Below are 18965 nucleotides of genomic sequence, written 5' to 3' on the forward strand. Positions count from 1 at the left end.
CGGCCATCCGGCGCGGAATTCCGCCACGGCTGGCGGCCTCTAATTGCGGCCGGTCCCTCTGAAACATCTCCTGCAGATATTGCCGGCGCCGCGTGATTAAAAACGAATACAAACTCGCCGACAGTGACGACGTCGAGGACTGTCGATGAGGATAAGGCACTTTAGATGAAAAATAATCGAGTCCTGCAAAACCACGGACACTCGGACTCCGCGCTAAAACACCGGCCTGCTGGTGTGACAATACTTTATCTTCTAAGCAGGGAAACGTCGTCGCTACGATGGAGGGAATTCGAGGGCCGAGCCTGGCAGCGTAGTGGTCAACTGCCTCATTTTGTTCGTGTTATTAAGATGTCTCATCGAAAGTTCTGAGCCCCTCGACCTGGTTCCACGGGGTACCATCAGAGGAAGAGATCACAGAGGCATCGTGGCAAAGTGACAGCATTTCCAAAAGATGATCCAATGAAACCAGTTGACCTTACTGCATTTATCGCCGCGCGGGATTAGCAGAGCGGTCTAGGGGGCTGGAGTCATGTACTGTGCGGCTGGTCCCGGCGGAGGTTAGAGTCCTCCCTCGGGCACGGGTGTGTGTGTTTGCCCTTAGGATGATTTAGGTTAAGTAGTGTGTAAGCTTAGGGACTGATGATCTTAGCAGTTAAGTCCCATAAGATTTCACACACATTTGAACATTTTTTTGCATTTATTGGCTAAAGCTGGTATGACCCACGTGCTGAGAGAAGATGATAGACCTGGTTCAAATGTTAGCAACAAGGAGACTGTGGAAGCTGTGACACCACCAGCGATCATAGTTGGTATTGTTGGTTACATCTAAACTCCACATGGTTTAAGAGCCCTTCAGACTGTGTGGGCCGGCACTTCTCAGAAGACCGCATGAGGCGTTTCGACAAGAACTGGTACAAGTAAAGAAGAAAGCATTTACAAAAGCTTCCAAGATGTGATAAGTGACTTCAAAAACGTTGAAAGATACTATAAGAGTGATTGCTCACGCTCAGATGAAACTTTTAAAGAAATCTCACATAATGGAAATCGAACTTAATGGTGGTTCCATTGCAGATAAAGTTAAATGGGCACGTGAACACGTGGAAAAACTTAATAGCTGTTCAGCAAATGCTCCTGGTGAGATGATAAATGACATTACAAAACGTCGTGGATACAAAGGTGTCACTTCATGTTGGAACACAAAGAAACTGCCTCGCTAGACTCCTAAGGATTTGCATAAGTTTGCTTGCCTGGTATCCTAATGGAGTATCATTCACATTAGTCACAGTTGGTTAAAGGACATAACAGAAATGATGAAGAAAATATATCGCATAGGTCGGGAAATTCTAGCGAAATATGGAAAGGTGGTGAAAACCAATAGGTGCACCGTATACGATTTTACGAAGAAGACCGTTACCCCCATGGGAGGTTTCCCACGTTATGGTGTAGTCAACAATGACTCTGCTATACGTCACCAAAGAAGAGGGCTATAACTTTACGAAAGTCCCTATTTGTGTACACCAAGAGGAAGGCTTTGGAAAAGATCAACTTGGAATTCATTGATACTTCATCCAGTAGATTAAGCTTATCCATTACTGATGTTTTAGAATCCGTGACTGTTAATTGGATGTAAATACATAAAACTGCAACCAGTCACGTTTTTCAATAGTTGTTTATAATTCCATGAACCGGTTTTCGAATCTTTTCGGGTTCATCTTAAGATGGTTTTCTGGAAGTTACATCACTATTTCTAGCATAACGCTCTGTGACAAGAAGATGCAACACGCGTTAATGTATCGCCATGACTATTGTTTATCTTTCGATATAGATGCAAAATTCAGTTTTGTGCTTACTGCAACAGTATGGTAGGCTTTTTTCCGTTAGTGTCCATCTGTCTGCTCCGTTTTGATGGCCAGTTCGTACATCACTTGACACGCTTTTACACAATCTGTATCATTTACACTGTGAAGTGATGTACCAACTGGCTATCAAAATGAAAGCAGACAGATGGACACTAACGGAAAAAAGCCAACCATTCTGTTGCAGTAAGTAAAAAACTAAGTTTTGCATCCAAATCGACCAATAAACAATGATCATAATTATATAAATATGGCGCGCAGTGGAACAGTTGAAGGTGTAAAAACAAGATTTTTTATTTTACTTCGTGTGTGTGTGGGGTGGGGGGCTGGGGTTGGGGGGGTAGGATGAGAGCTTTATAGGTTGGTCTTGTCTAATAATTCTTTGAGGACAAAGAACAGAGTACCATTGCACAGAGCTGTGTATTCATTTATCACTTGTTTGCCTTCCACTATGGCTTTATGTATCTGATAATTTTCTTCAATTATTAGTTTGTGTGTGTGTGTGTGGGGGGGGGGGGGGGAACTGTTGCTGCATTTGAGAATTTTCAAATCTGTGTTGATGTTTGTTGGGTTATGTTTCTTGCCCATGAGGTATTCAGCAAAAGTGGAATGACAGCTCTTACTTTTTAATGCTCTTCTGTGTTCTGTGTCTCTGATATTAAAGTTTCTGCTTGTCTGCCCTGTAAAAACTGCTTTTCAGTCCTGACATGTTAGTTGGTAAATACCAGATGTGTCGTGTTTGTCTGTGCTTGTGTTAGTTGTCCTTAATTTTCTCTGTGTTGAATTGTCCGTTCTGTAGGCGATTTTTACCCCTTGTTTTTTGAGTATGTTGCCTATTCTGTGGGCTGCTTTGTTGTTGTAGGTGAGAGTGTACCACCTGTTTGTCATTAGGAGTGTTTCTTGTTCGTGTGTGCTCATTTGTGGTTTATGTGTGTTTGTAAGTTGATGAGCAGCCGATTGTTTTTGTGTGTTGGGTGTCCTTTTTAATTTTGTTTTATCTTTGTGGTTCAGTTTATCTATAGTGTTTGTGTCATATCATTCTCTACTGCTATTTGTCTGATTGTCTGCAATTCATTCTTGTAGTTGTTTTCAGTGAGTGGGGTTTTGTTTAGTCTTTGTAGCATGTATTGGAAAGCCGTCTAGTTTGTGTGTAATCGGTTGATTAGTGTCTTTGTAAATGGCTGTGCTGGTGGTGGTCACTTCCCTGAATATAGAGAAAAGGCGGACCCTATCTAAAAACATACGTATTGTTAAAACAAACACGGAAAAAAGACCTTCAACCCCAGATGAATATCAGATCTGATGACAGAAACATCATCAACACTAGAAGATTATGTAAAGAGGGCGTGCCTCCGAATTCTGTCTGTGAAAACACTAAAACTTTTTGAAACAAAACAAATGTTATGAACTATCTATATCTTTATTCTTCATGTCTACATGTTTGCTGCCCTCTGCTGGGTCCCCAGTAATAGCGTGTAACATGGCGTTGTGTAACGTAACTATGTCGGTGCGTGAGAAACAGCGGGTTGTAATCGAGTTTTGAATTCGAAGAGTTCGTCACACATGGAGCACCCTCTGCTTCAGCATCATAACGCCAGACAACACACGAGAGCTGCGACATATGCAAAAACCTGACGCCTTGTGTTAACTGTCACCGATAATCTTCCACAAATACCCCACTTGGCCTCATCCTATTTTCATTTCTTTCCAAAACTTAAAGAAACCTTCCAGAACTTTACTTTGATATTTGTGAATCGGTTCAATCGGAAGTGAGGTTGTGGCTCTGTCACCCAAGTCAGACATTCTATAGTGACGGTATCAACGAACTGTTCTTTCGTTGGGAGAAATGTGTTTATTGCTAGGTTGACTACGTTTAGAAATAAACATATAGAGATGAAGAATAAAGATGTAGAATGATAATAACTCTTGTTTTGTTTAAAAAGAATTTTCACATAAAAAATTCGGTGGCGTTACCATTCAGCACGTCCACCGCTCATAAGAACGTCACGGCGACGGCGACTAATCTGAATATTGTGGCAGGCTAGCAACACTAAATGTATTGTAAGGAATTATTTTAGTGCTCAGTCGACTTTGACTTTGGTTTCCACTTTTGAGGAAAACACTGCAGTTCTTCTTAATAAGGGTCTACTGGAAGTATGTAGAATTTACAAATGAGGCAAAAGCATAGCAGGTAAGCAGACCCCGTAAATTGAACGGCACCAGTTTAAAAAGTGGTGTTTGAGGAAAGGCAACAGGTGAAGGGGGAAATATCAAATGCTGGGAGAGATCCTCCAGAAGTCGGAAAGCATTATGAGCACACGTTCACCTCAGCGTTGCGGGGGCGGTGAAAGGAAAAGGGCGATGGGTATAAAACACGTTGATGCTTGATAGCGGTGACGGAAGGCTGGAAGGGAACAGTTGGCATTTCGTTTATCGGATCCTAGGACTGCGGATCCTTATGATTTAATGTGAGACATAAAGTCATGCAGTAAAGATTCAACTGAGGAAGATCAGTTCTTTACTGCTGCCGAGGAACTGGAACATAGTCGCAGAATTTTTTCACAAGATGGTTTTAAATCTGTTCGTCGTTGCGCGAGGAGATTGCTTTGAATAGGAATTGATACTTGTGATCTTCACTTGCTGGTCATCCGCATAAAGTCAGCGTACTTCAGACTTTCCGCACATGGGAATCCATGAATGATCTATGGGTTCTTCGAGCCTGTTCGGCTGGAGTAAGAACATCGTTCGTAATACAAGACGCAAATCAAGCGTCAAGAATTTAGGGTTATGTTAAGACTCAGAACTTACGATGAATGCTTTCTTCAGCAAAAATAGCAGTTACCGATGGAGATACAATTGTAATCTAACAGTAAGCTATATTGCGGAATTCCTTTGGAAGCGTAATGAAACGCCATGCGCGGTCTCAATAGCGCCTTTCTCCCAGCACGATTTCCAGAAGAGGTTCTCCAGTGCCTGATGTGATGGAAACAAAAATTGATGTGCAGTGTTCGCAAGTGGACACGAGACGAGTGCAGAAGTGCTGGGAATGAAGCAACATTCCCAAAGCGGGATCGTCCGTGAGCAGCAACATGCCAGATGCTGTTCTCGGAAGTGTTGCCTGGCAAAATTCACTGCACGCCGTTGCGCTAAGACGTGAGAGGGGTAACTGTAAGTGGAGAACGTCGTTCGTCGTACGAAACAGTCGAATAATCAGCTTCGACAAATCATAGAATAGAATCGTATGGGTAGACAGTAGTGTATATATAGCAGTCTGAATTATACCAGGGTCAGCCAGAATATAATGCTTTTTATTTTTTACCTGTATTTTACAAGAAAAGTAAATGCCATATACTTTAGATAACAGCTACATTTCTCGCGATTAATTTATCACTTTTCAATATAATCACCATCTTTGTCCACAATTATTTTCTACCTTGAAACAAAAGCTCATATACCTGTACTGTAAAAGTCATAGTCCTGCTTCCTGAGCCTCTGGCTCAACAGAGTTTTCCGAGGTGTCTCCATCTTTGAACTGTTGTTCCGATGAGCTTCTTTGAGTAGTCGAAAAGATGGAAATCTGATGATGCAATACATGGGATGTCATTATCGTTTTTGCTTCTGTGTTCTCGTTGGTCAACAACGTGTACAAATCTTGAAGTATCCCTGTTTTTCAGTAGTGACAATCACACTGACTTTAGCAACGGATAACTGGTGGCACAATTCACGCGTTGGCACCCGGCAGTCGTCATGGATGAGTTGGTCAACACGCTGGATTTATGAGAAGTCACGGCAGTCGCTGGTCGGCCGCACTGCATTACAGATTACTCTGCAATGTCTACAGATCGATATCATGTAAGAGAAAACTTTAAATGTCGAAAGGGGTTTTAGTTTTCCTAAACTCTCAAACATAAAACATGATGGAAAATAGCATCGTAGTTATTTTCATAATACTGAAGCTATTGTTACTGGGGGTTACTTTCTTTACTCTTTCAGTCCTCACTAATGGGGACACTTAGCTTGTAGAAAGAAGACTCCGAAACTTTCTTGCGAAAGAAGTCCTTCCGTTGACAATCTCACATCTATATGTCTCAGTAATAAAGCTTGGATTGATCTCACTACGACTAGAACGGAGCTGTCGAATTTTCCCAGAAACTGAACTTTAACAGTTTTTCTATTCTTACACTCATTTACCCTAAATGCCTCGTGATGTGGCACACTCCATCCTTCGCGTAGGATTTTCTTCAGAGATTTCTTCTTTCCTTTCACTCCAATAACGGTGCTATCATGATGTCCCAGAACCTGACCTTTAACGGTACTTCTATTGTTACACTGATTTATCCTGAATATCTCGCAAGGCGGCACATTCCACCTTCCGGATAGGATTTTCTACAGAGATTTCTTCTTTCCCTTATATTTCCTACATGTGTCTCAGTTATTAGCCTCATAGCTTTTCAACTATGTGTTTCAGTGGCTTGGCACTTTCAATTGTTCCTAAAAAAAAGAGATCTACGGATGAATAAAACTACTACTACTACTACTACTACTACTACTACTTTTTGTCTGCCGTACATTCAACTCATGCTTTGTCAAATAAATGCACCAGAGACGTATTGAAAGCAGTTACAGAGAAAGCGACTGACAAATTTAGGTATATTCGTAGGACACTCAGCAGTAACATCTTTTGTGTGAAGGAGATTTATTAAAAGCGCACTTGTAGGCCTATGCTAGAATGCTGCTCAAGTATGGGGAGCCATATGTCATATAGGAGTACTAGGCGACAGTGAACATGCGTGAAGAAAAGCGGCTTGAGTATGTTCGTCTAGCGAGGGAATCCAACAGATAAGGTGCAAAATTGGAATTGGCAGACATTTGAAGAAAACGTGTAATGTTCCGTGATGGTGTAACTTACAAAATACCAATAGCAGGGGATCATGCTCTACCAAAATACTTAATTCATGAAAGGCATATTTGACCATCAGCTTCTTTGTTGGAAAACTTAAGTATCAACCGGTTTCGGTCTTAGACGATCATCGACGGATATCATTCCAAAGGTACAAACATAGACAAATGTAGTACACAAAAATATAATATGAAGTTAAAAAGAGGTACAAAATAAAAGTGAGTACTTACGGAGTTGAAACAGTTCGAGCAAATACATCTCTCACCTCGTTATTTGGCAGTGGATACATCTTAGGTATTATAATCTATACGTATTATAAAAATGAATGTGTTGTAAGTACGCTGTTTAGATTTTTATGTTGGTAACGCCACGTAGTGCACTGTATGAAAATCGCTGACTGCGCTGTGTGCAGTCTGTGGCTGGTTGGGCTCATTGTTGGAATATTTGCTTGTGTAGTGTTGGGTAGTTGGATGTGAACAGCCCCTTAGCGTTGGCCACGTTGGCCAGTTGGAGGTGAGCCGCCAGTAGTGGCGGATGTGGGGAGAGAGATGCCTGAGTTTTGAGAGGTTACTATGAGCGGACGATCTGGACGTATGTCCGTCAGAAAAAGGAAATTTGTAAAACTGGATGTCACGAACTGATTATATATATATAATGACTTTTGAGCACTATTGAGGTAAATACATTCTTTGTTTACTATCAGAATCTTTCATTTGCTAACTATATGCCTATCAGTAGTTAGCGTCTCCAGTAGTTAGAAATTTTCATTTAGCTGGCAGTACTGGCGCTCGCTTTGTTGTAGTAGTTAGAGTAACGAAGATTTTTGTGAGGAAGGTGATTCATAAAAGGTATAAGTTATTGTTAGTCAGGGCTATTCTTTTGTAGGGATTATTGAAAGACAGATTGCGTTGCGATAAAATATTGTGTGTCAGTTTTGTGATGATCAGAATAAGTAAAGAGGAAACCGTCTGAGCACGTTGAGTTTATCTCAGCTGTTTATGTATCAAATAACGTAGAAGTTTACCAGCACAGTCATTCTTAATTTTAAAAGGGGAAGTTTCAGTGTGAATGTGTATATGCTCCATACCTCCTCCTAAACCACTGGACCAATTTCTCCAAAGTAAGGTACTGTCAGGCAATAATTGCTATGGGAGTAAGAACCACCTTCCTATCATAGCTCAGGAGATATACGTCATAAACATTGAGATGCATGAAGTACTGCCGCATTATGCATGACGTTTGAATGCTGTGCTACTAACATTATTCGTAATAAATTTCGCAGACAGTATTCACATATGCATTCACCTACAAAATTATATCATGGCAGCAAGCATAATTCAGGTTGTACCACGATGGTGATACAGTGTTACAAGTCGACAGAGCCCCTGTTCACAAAGCTCACGTTGACCAGGAATGGGGATGAATTGTAGCATCTCCTCCTGCCACCAAAGTCACCGGATCTCAATATTATTGAGCCTCTGAGGTCTACTTTGGAAAGAATTTCGAGTGATCGCTGTTCACCACTATGATCGTTAACTGAACTTTCCACTATTTTGCAGAAAGAATAGTATAAGAGTCCTTTGAAAACCGTACTGGACCTTAATCCATCCATTTTCCGGAAGTAGTTTGGAAAGCCAGTGGGTTTACCACACCATATTAGCCTTGGTAACGTGTTCCGTTTTTGGATTTCCTTACTTTTGCCCAACCCCTGAACCAAAACCGGGAAGAGGAAAAGATTAAGCGTAGAGTTTCATGTCCTGTTGAAATCGTCAGCATTTCAGACGAAGCTTAGCACTGCTGGGAAACGATTCAAACCAAATGAACTGTGTGTTGTTGAACAAAGTCAGCCCAGCATTCACGTACAAGAACGTAATACACTCCGCAACAGTGAGCTGGTCTTGGAGTAGTGTCTTAAATTTCCACATTCCAGATTTGCATGCCAAGCGAGTACATCTACATCTACATCCATACTCCGCAAGCCACATGACAGTGTGTGGCGGAGGGTACCTTGAGTCCCTCTATCGGTTCTCCCTTCTATTCCAGTCTCGTATTGCTCGTGGAAAGAAGGATTGTCGGTATGCTTCTGTGTGGGCTCTAATCTCTCTGATTTTATCCTCATGGTCTCTTCGCGAGATATACGTAGGAGGGAGCAATATACTGCTTGATTCTTCGGTGAAGGTATGTTCTCGAAACTTCAACAAAAGCCCGTACCGAGCTACTGAGCGTCTCTCCTGCAGAGTCTTCCACTGGAGTTTATCTATCATCTCCGTAACGCTTTCGCAATTACTAAATGATCCTGTAACGAAGCGCGCTGCTCTCCGTTGGATCTTCTCTATCTCTTCTAGTAACCCTATCTGGTACGGATCCCACACTGCTGAGCAGTATTCAAGCAGTGGGCGAACAAGCGTACTGTAACCTACTTCCTTTGTTTTCGGAATGCATTTCCTTAGGATTCTTCCAATGAACCTCAGTCTGGCATCTTCTTTACCAACGATCAACTTTATATGATCATTCCATTTTAAACCACTCCTAATGCGTACTCCCAGATAATTTATGGAATTAACTGCATCCAGTTGCTGACCTGCTATTTTGTAGCTAAATGATAAGGGATCTATCTTCCTATGTATTCGCAGCACATTACACTTGTCTACATTGAGATTAAATTGCCATTCCCTGCACCATGCGTCAATTCGCTGCAGATCCTCCTGCATTTCAGTACAATTTTCCATCGTTACAACCTCTCGATATACCACAGCATCATCTGCAAAAAGCCTCAGTGAACTTCCGATGTCATCCACAAAGTCATTTACCCTAGGAACTCTTCAATCCAATTACACAATTGGTTTGATAGTCCATATTCTCTTACTTTGTTCATTAAACGACTGTGGGGAACTGTATCGAACGCCTTGCGGAAGTCAAGAAACACGGCATCTACCTGTGACCCGTGTCTATGGCCCTCTGAGTCTCGTGGACTAATTGCGCGAGCTGGGTTTCACACGACCGTCTTTTTCGAGACCCCTGCTGATTCCTACAGAGTAGATTTCTAGTCTCCAGAAAAGTCAATATACTCGAACATGATACGTGTTCCAAAATTCTATAACTGATCGACGTTAGACATATAGGTCCATAGTTCTGCACATCTGTTCGACGTCCCTTCTTGAAAACGGGGATGACCTGTGCCCTTTTCCAATCCTTTGGAACGGTTGGTTGGTTGGTTGGTTTGGGGAAGGAGATCAGACAGCGTGGTCATCGGTCTCATCGGATTAGGGAAGGATTGGGAAGGAAGTCGGCCGTGCCCTTTCAGAGGAACCATCCCGGCATTTGCCTGGAGTGATTTAGGGAAATCACGGAAAACCTAAATCAGGATAACCAGACGCGGGATTGAACCGTCGTCCTTCCGAATAATCCTTTGGAACGCTACGCTCTTCTAGAGACCTACGGTACACCGCTGCAAGAAGGGGGGCACGTTTCTTCGCGTACTCTGTGTAAAATCGAACTGGTATCCCATCAGGTCCAACAGCCTTTCCTCTTTTTAGCGATTTTAATTGTTTCTCTATCCCTCTGTCGTCTATTTCGATATCTACCATTTTGTCATCTGTGCGACAATCTAGAGAAGGAACTACAGTGCAGTCTTCCTCTGTGAAACAGCTTTGGAAAAAGACATTTAGTACTTCGGCCTTTAGTCTGTCGTCCTCTGTTTCAGTACCATTTTGGTCACAGAGTGTCTGGACGTTTTGTTTTTATCCACCTACAGCTTTGACATAAGACCAAAATTTCTTAGGATTTTCTGCCAAGTCAGTACATAGACCTTTACTTTCGAATTCATTGAACGCCTCTCGCATAGCCCTCCTCACACTACATTTCGTTTCGCGTAATTTTTGTTTGTCTGCAAGGCTTTGGCTATGTTTATGTTTGCTGTGAAGTTCCCTTTACTTCCGCAGCAGTTTTCTAAAGCGGTTGTTGTACCACGGTGGCTCTAGTCCATCTCTTACGATCTTGCTTGGCACATACTCATCTAACGCATATTGTACTATGGTTTTGAACTTTGTCCAATGATCCTCAACAATATCTGTACTTGAGACAAAACTTTTGTGTTGAGCCATCAGGTACTCTGTAATCTGCGTTTTGTCACTTTTGCTAAACAGAAAAAACTTTCTACCTTTTTTAATATTTCTATTTACGGTGGCTGAAATCATCGATGCAGTAACCGCTTTATGATCGCTGATTCCCTGTTCTGCGTTAACTGTTTCAAATAGTTCGGGTCTGTTTGTCACCAGAAGGTCTAATATGTTATCGCCACGAGTCGGTTCTCTGTTTAACTGCTCTAGGTAGTTTTCAGATAAAGCACTTAAAAAATTTCACTGGATTCTTTGTCCCTGCCACCCGTTATGAACGTTTGAGTCTCCCAGTCTATATCCGGCAAATTAAAATCTCCTTCCAGAACTATAACATGGTGGGGAAATCTACTCGAAATATTTTCCAAATTATCCTTCAGGTGCTCAGCGACAACAGCTGCTGAGCCAGGGGGCCGATAGAGACATCCAATTACCATGTCTGAGCCTGCTTTAACCGTGACCTTCACCCAAATTATTTCACATTTCGGATCTCCGTCAATTTCCTTCGATACTATTGGACTTCTTATCGCTATAAACACGCCTCCCCCTTCACTGTCCAGCCTGTCTCTGCGCTATACATTCTGTCTTTGTTTAGGATTTAGTTACTGTTTACGTCTGGATTCAACCAAGTTTCTGCCTGTTCACAATGTAAGGAAATAGACTGTTTTTAGTGAATGTTTTACTGACTACTAGATTCAGAAGAAAGTGCCATTTTCTAGTCGGCCTACATAACAGAGAGTATACCACAAGAAAAGATGAAAATTTACTGTTATTTTTGAGTAAATTGTACAGGAGGTGAAAAAAATGTGGACACACCAAAAGCACATTACTAAGCATTACACAGTGTAAGAAACCCATTAACATTCAAAAGTCTCGGTGTTGTTTTCAAGGGAATCTTACGGCATTCTTCCTGCAAAATAGTGGAAAGTTCAAGAAACGGTGATGGAAGCGGATAGCAATCACAAACTCTTCTCTTCAAAGTAGACCATAAATTATTTTTCGTCACAGTCCTGTTCAACGTCCATAATATTCAGATCTGGTGATAGTGGTGGCCACGAGAGATGTGATATTTCATCCTCGGTTCATAAACGCAGTCCTCGACGGTACTAGCTGTGATCTGGCGGAATTTATGAATGTCTGGACGATCGACTTGGGTACATGTGCGGTGGGGAATTGTCAAAACTAAAACTGACGGTACCTGTGCGCGGAATGTTCCTGGGTGCCCAGGACGACATCACGACGCAAGACGCCGCCGCCTCAGAACTGAATCACAGACACGAGACGCCGAGAGACAAACAACGATGTGATGCACACAACGACTCACGGGACACTGAGGACAAACTAGGAAGCTCTCACTGGGCTACCATAGATGGCAGTATTTGGAAAAGTGTAGTGGTTGAGATAAAGGTAGTTTGCGACAATGACATGTATGTTTGTCGTTTTGGAAAGTATATTCACTTAGAAAAGTCAGCTTGTATGACGGGCAGTGATGGTGGTAATTGTCTATGATAATGCTGTACTTAAATTACCAGTTAATAAGAACTTTAAAACAAACAAAATAGTATGTTTTGTAATAAGATAATATAAAATTGGAGTCTCTTATTCGCGATTAATAAGTTAGCTTCGTAAAATATATATGTGAAACTGGGCATCTGTGATGCTCCTTTGCCTACGACAGTTAGAAGTCTCCTTTATGTTACAATATTAAACAAATAATAAATTACAGCGCAAAATTGGTATACAGTGTCACAAGCCGGCTAAAAAATCTTTCAACCGATATCTAATTAATCTCCGTATGATTAGAATGTGTTGAGAATAAGGAATGTTGACTTGAGAAATAATGTATATGATTGGCGATTTATTTGGGTGTAATGTGCAACTAGTCGCTTTTGTAAAATTTTTGACAGTTTGTTTTCTGTACAGTCAAAGGGTTTTCAAGCCGCTGCAGGCCCCCCGTCAAATGGATGTGTTACGGGAACATTCTCTATTCCTTGTGTAGCTAGACGCTGTGGTCGCGGTGATGGCGGAAGTGTCGCAACTTCATTTACTTTTGGCAAAGCTTTTCTGAAACGAAGAGACTTATGTTTTGGGTAGCTACGTTTAAATGGAAACTATGGCACATCGTCTCTGATAGTTCACGTTTTCTAGGTTATATACTCATACACACAGTAATTATCTACACTTGGTTTCAGCTCATTCACAGTACGTAAACACTGAATGTAAACACAAAGAAAGTGAGTATGATAGATATCACTCTTTGTCAAAGATCGGGTTCACCATGGGCACTACCAGACAGTGCAAAAGTAAGTACCCAAGACATGACAACCTTTCAGTTTCATAACTAGAGGGCTGTCCATAAATCCGTAAGAGTACGAGGGGAGTGGAGCACAGCGCGTCGCAAGGCGTCCCAGATATGCTCAATAATGTTCATGTCTGGGGAGTTTGGTGGCCAGTGAACGTGTTTAAACTCATTAGAGTGTTCCAGGAGCTCCTGTGTAGCAAGTATGGATGTGCGGCGTGTCGCATTGCCCTGCTGGAATTGCGCAAGTCCGTCAGAATGCACAATGGACGTGTATGGATACATGTGATCAGCCATAATACTTATGTACGAGTCATCTGTCAAAGTGTATCCAGACGCATCAGGGGTCATATATCGCTCCAACTGCACACACCTCACACCATTACAGAGCCTCCACCAGCTTGAACAGTCCCCTCCTGACATGCAGGGTCCATGGATTCATGAGGTTGTTTCCATACTCGTACACGTCCATCTGCTCGATACAATTTGAAACGAGATTCGTCCGACCAGGCAAGATGTTTCCAGTCATCAACAGTCCAATGTCGGTGCTGACGGGTCCAGGCGAGGTGTTGAACGATTCTGTGTAATCGTCCTTGGTCCTGTTTTTGCAAGATGTTTTTCCGGCCGCAGTGATGTCGGAGATTTGTGATATTCACGGTACACTGGTGAAATGGTCGTACGGGAAATTCCCCACTTCATCATTACCTCGGAGATGCTATGTGCCATCACTTGTGTGCCGACTATAATACCACGTTCAAACTCACTTAAATCTTGGTAACCTGCCATTGCAGCAGCAGTAACCGATCTAACAGCTGCGCCGGACACTTGTTGTCTTATATAGGTGTCGCTGACCGCAGCGCTGTATTCTGCCTGATTGCATTTATCTGTACCATTGGCGCTTCAGTGTATTTTATGTTACAGAAAATGAATTGAATCAGAAAATAAAAGAAAAAACTACTGGCTATATATTATACCCAAACAAAACCGCAACTACTATTTCTCGTATGGTGACTTTATTTTTGCTTGTCCACTTCTGCTTGAAAGAGCATAGTAATTTCTTATTTCCTGAAACGTGGCATACTAACGACGATTGTAGAAATCTCGCTAGGTAACTGAATGGTACGGTCGTCGGTTTCTTCACGGAGGGCAGTACCTGTAACGCGAAGGATCACGAGCTAAAATCGAAAATGACCCAAGAACTGCAGCGCTGAGCGCCATTCAGTGGACGGCGGCGACGACAGAAAAAGCTGCCTGCGGAGATGTCGCACTGAATGTTTCAAAGTTTTTTCGCCTCCGAGGGGCCGGATTTTCCTGTCATTTATCTTAGTCAGCGGGCGGGCGCGAGAGCGAGCAGCGCCGAAAGAGGCTGTCTGTCAGATCGACCCGTGTAGCCTTATTATCGGCAAACACTGTTGTGCCCCGGGCCGGCGCCAGCCGGAGGTGTGGGGGAGGGTGGGGGCGCGGCCATCGGACAGGACAGCGTGTGACGCTTCGACGCCGGCCGGGGGCGGGAGGTTAGCGCCGACACCCTGCCAGCGGCGGAGGCCTCGTCCACTTCACTCCACGCTGGCAATTTCGAGGGAGACAGCTAGCTTCCCTGCAGGGACGCATAATGTAAATGGACTGCAGGTTTTCTTCTAACAACTCTAAACTTCGATGTAATTGTTGTTGTGGTCTTCACTCTGAAGACTGATTGACACAGTTCTTCTTCATCTTCATCTACATCTACGTGATTACTCTGCTATTCACAATAAAGTGCCTGACAGAGGGTTCAATGAACCACCTTCATGCCGTCTCTCTACCGTTCCACTCCCGAACGACACGTGGGAAAAACGAGCACTTAAATTTTTCTGTGCGAGCCTTGATTTCTCTTATTTTATCGTGGTGATCATTTCTCCCTATGTAAGTGGGTGCCAACAGAATGTTTTCGCAATCGAAGGAGAAAACTGGTGATTGAAATTTCATGAGAAGACCCCGTCGCAACGAAAAACGCCTTTGTTTTAATGATTGCCACTCCAATTCACGTATCATGCCTGTGACACTATCTCCCCTATTTAGCGATAATACAAAACGCGCTGCCCTTCTTTGTACTTTTTTGATGTCATCCGTCAGTCCCATCTGATGCGGATCCCACACCTCACAGCAGTACTCCAGAATAGGGCGGACAAGCGTAGTGTAAGCGGTCTCTTTGATAGACCTGTTGCACCTTCTAAGTGTTCTGCCAATCAATCGCAGTCTTTGGTTTGCTCTACCCACGACATTATGTATGTGATCGTTCCAACTTAGGTTATTTGTAACTATAATACCTAAGTATTTAGTTGAATTTACAGCCCTCAGATTTGTGTGACTTATCGCGTAATCGAAATTTAGCTCATTTTAGTATTCATGTGAATAACTTCGCTCTTTTCTGTATTCAGGGTCAATCGCCACTTTTCGCACCATACATATATCTTACCTAAATCATTTTGCAAGTCGTTTTGATCATCTGATGACTTTACAAGACGGTAAATGACAGCATCATCTGCAAACATTTTAAGACGGCTATTCAGATTGTCTGCTATGTCGTTAATATAGATGAGGAACAATAGAGCGCCTATAAGACTTCCTTGGGGAACGCCGGTTATTACTTCTGTTTTACTCGGTGGCTTTCCATCATATTACAACGAACTGTGACCTTTCTGACAGGAAATCACGTATCCAGTCGCACAACTGAGGCGATACTCCGTAGGCACACAGTTTGATTAGAAGACGCTTGTGAGGAACGGTGTCGAAAGCCTTCTGGAAATCTAAAAATATGGAATCAATTTGACATCCCCTGTCGATAGCACTTATTACTTCATGAGTATAAAGAGCTAGTTGTGTTTCACAAGAACGATATTTTCGGAATCCGTGCTGACTATATGTCAATAAATCGTTTTCTTCGAGGTATTTCATAATGTTCGAATACAGTATATGTTCTAAATCCCTACTGCAAATCGACGTTAGTGATATAGGCCTGTAATTCAGCGGATTACTCCTAATTTCCTTTTTGGGTATTGGTATGATTTGAGCAATTTTCCAGTCATTAGGTATGGATCTTTCTGTGAGCGAGTGGTTGTATGTAATTGCTAAATATGGAGCTCTTTTATCAGCATATTCTGAGAGGAACCTGACGTATACAATCTGGAAGGCAGAGGCCCTGCCTTTATTAGATTTGATTAGATTAATACTAGTTCCATGGATCATGAACACGATATTTCGTAATGATGTGGAACGAGTCAAATTTTCCAATACATGACATAATTAAGTTAATTTAACAACATAATTTAGTTAATATAAACAACTTTTTTATTTTTTTTTTAAATTTTTTAATAATTTTTTTTTCTTTTATTTCTTAATTTATATCTAAAAATTCCTCTATGGAGTAGAAGGAGTTGTCATTTAGAAATTCTTTTAATTTCTTCTTAAATACTTCTTGGTTATCTGTCAGACTTTTGATACTATTTGGTAAGTGACCAAAGAGTTTAGTGGCAGTATAATTCACCCCTTTCTGTGCCGAAGTTAGATTTAATCTTGAATAGTGAAGATCATCCTTTCTCCTAGTATTGTAGTTATGCACACTGCTATTGCTTGTGAATTGGGTTTGGTTGTTAATAACAAATTTCATAAGAGAGTATATCTACTAAGAAGCTACTGTGAATATCCCTAGATACTTAAATAAATGTCTGCAGGATGATCTTGGGTGGACTCCAGCTATTATTCTGATTACACGCTTTTGTGCAATAAATACTTTATTCCTCAGTGATGAATTACCCCACAATATGATGCCATATGCAAGCAATGAATGAAAATAGGCGTAGTAAGCTAATTTACTAAGATGTTTATCACCAAAATTTGCAATGATCCTTATTGCATAATTAGCTGAATTCAAACGTTTCAGCAGATCATCAATGTGTTTCTTCCAATTTAATCTCTCATCAATGGACACACCTAATAATTTTGAATATTCTACCTTAGCTATATGCTTCTGATTAAGGTCTATATTTATTAATGGCGTCATACCATTTACTGTACAGAACTGTATGTACTGCATCTTATCAAAATTCAGTGCGAGTCCGTTTACAAGGAACAACTTCGTAATTTTCTGAAAGACATTATTGACAATTTCATCAGTTAATTCTTGTTTGTCAGGTGTGATTACTATACTTGTATCATCCGCAAAGAGAACTAACTTTGCCTCTTCATGAATATAGAATGGCAAGTCATTAATATATATTAAGAGCAACAAAGGACCCAAGACCGACCCTTGTGGAACCCCATTCTTGATAGTTCCCCAGTTTCAGGAATGTGCTGATCTTTGCATTATGAGAGCTGCTTATTTCAACTTTCTGCACACTTCCAGTTAGGTACGAATTAAACCATTTGTGCACTGTCCCACTCATGCTACAATACTTGAGCTGGTGTAGCAGAATTTCATTATTTACACAATCAAAAACCTTTGAGAGATCACAAAAAATCCCAATGGTTGGTGTTCGGTTATTCAGATCGCTCAAAATTTGATTGGTGAAAGCATATATGGCATTTTCTGTTGAAAAGTAAGTAATTTAAGCTGCTTTGTTACACCGAGGATATCTACTTCTATGTTTCTCACTTGACAGTTGTTTTTGATTGGAATTCAGGAATATTTATGGTAGTATGTGATATGCAGCATAAACTCTGAAACCCACATCCATTTTCTCTCTCTACAACTTTTACATTCTGCACTTACCTCCAGTTCAAACTGACGATTTCTTGATGTCACGCGATGTACCCTCTAAACTTAGTCAGGTCCGACCATATATTTCTTTTTTCTATTCGTTTCAGTGCCAGTTTCTTAGCTATTCAATCTACCCATCAAGTCTTCAGCATTCGTATGTAGCAACACAGAAAAACATTTTCTATTCTTTTCTTGTCTGAACTTCTATTATCTGAAAGAACTCAATGATATTTTTAATTTCTTTCTTAGTCTCCGTAACATAGTTTAGAAAAATAGTGATGTTTATTGAGTGGAAATAATACCGTTATCACGAGAAAAGAAGTCGTTTACTATTCGGACTTGAATCGTAATAACGCTGATTTAAGTCTTATGTCTTTGAGTAAGAAAGAAGAATTTCTGTAATTTTTGTGTCAGCTCTTTTTTACTTTTTTCTTGTTATATGTTCTTTTGCTTTCCTTCTTGGGTGTATCTGTGCGGACACATGGTCCATGAATGTCTATTAGTCGGATAAAATTAAAATGAGAGGGAATGTATTGTATTCTGCTCTTTTATTTTAACCACAATATTACATTTTCACAGCTCATCTCGTGGAACAAGGTGTGAGGTTTTTGTATTAATCAGATCTAGGCAGCTTGCCTGCGATTTGGTCAGCAGCCATCGTGACCATATCACTGAGATAATTATTACCTACATACATCACATAGAACTTGTGTGTTGTTTTCATTTTTCGATGAAGTCCGATTCACTAATGCGAACTAAAATTGGCTCACATATAATTTTCAATTTCATAGTCGTTCAGTTATGCTTAAGCAAGGCTGTTAATTCAAAGGGAAATGCTTCGTGTTCAAGTTACTGACAGGGTAAGAGAAATACATTTTAATCGTAATGAACAACTTCAACATAGTCTTCTCTCTCACCGATTTGAAGCTCATGTTATGTTGCCCTGGCAGGCCCTTGGCTCCACAGGCGTTTGTCACAGTGAGGTGTGGATATGGCTGTGCGTGGGATTGGACTCGCTGCCTTCTGGCAGGAGTCGGATGGCACCTGGTGCTGAGGCACT

At 41.4% G+C, this 18965-nt stretch overlaps 1 pseudogene; it reads left to right on the forward strand.

Moving 5' to 3' along the window:
- Positions 1 to 348: 348 nt before the first annotated feature.
- Positions 349 to 18965, forward strand: part of LOC126153553 (60S ribosomal protein L3-like) — a 138647-nt pseudogene continuing 120030 nt past the window's right edge.

Source organism: Schistocerca cancellata, chromosome 2 (genome assembly GCF_023864275.1).
Source record: "Schistocerca cancellata isolate TAMUIC-IGC-003103 chromosome 2, iqSchCanc2.1, whole genome shotgun sequence".
Classification (NCBI taxonomy): domain Eukaryota; kingdom Metazoa; phylum Arthropoda; class Insecta; order Orthoptera; family Acrididae; genus Schistocerca; species Schistocerca cancellata.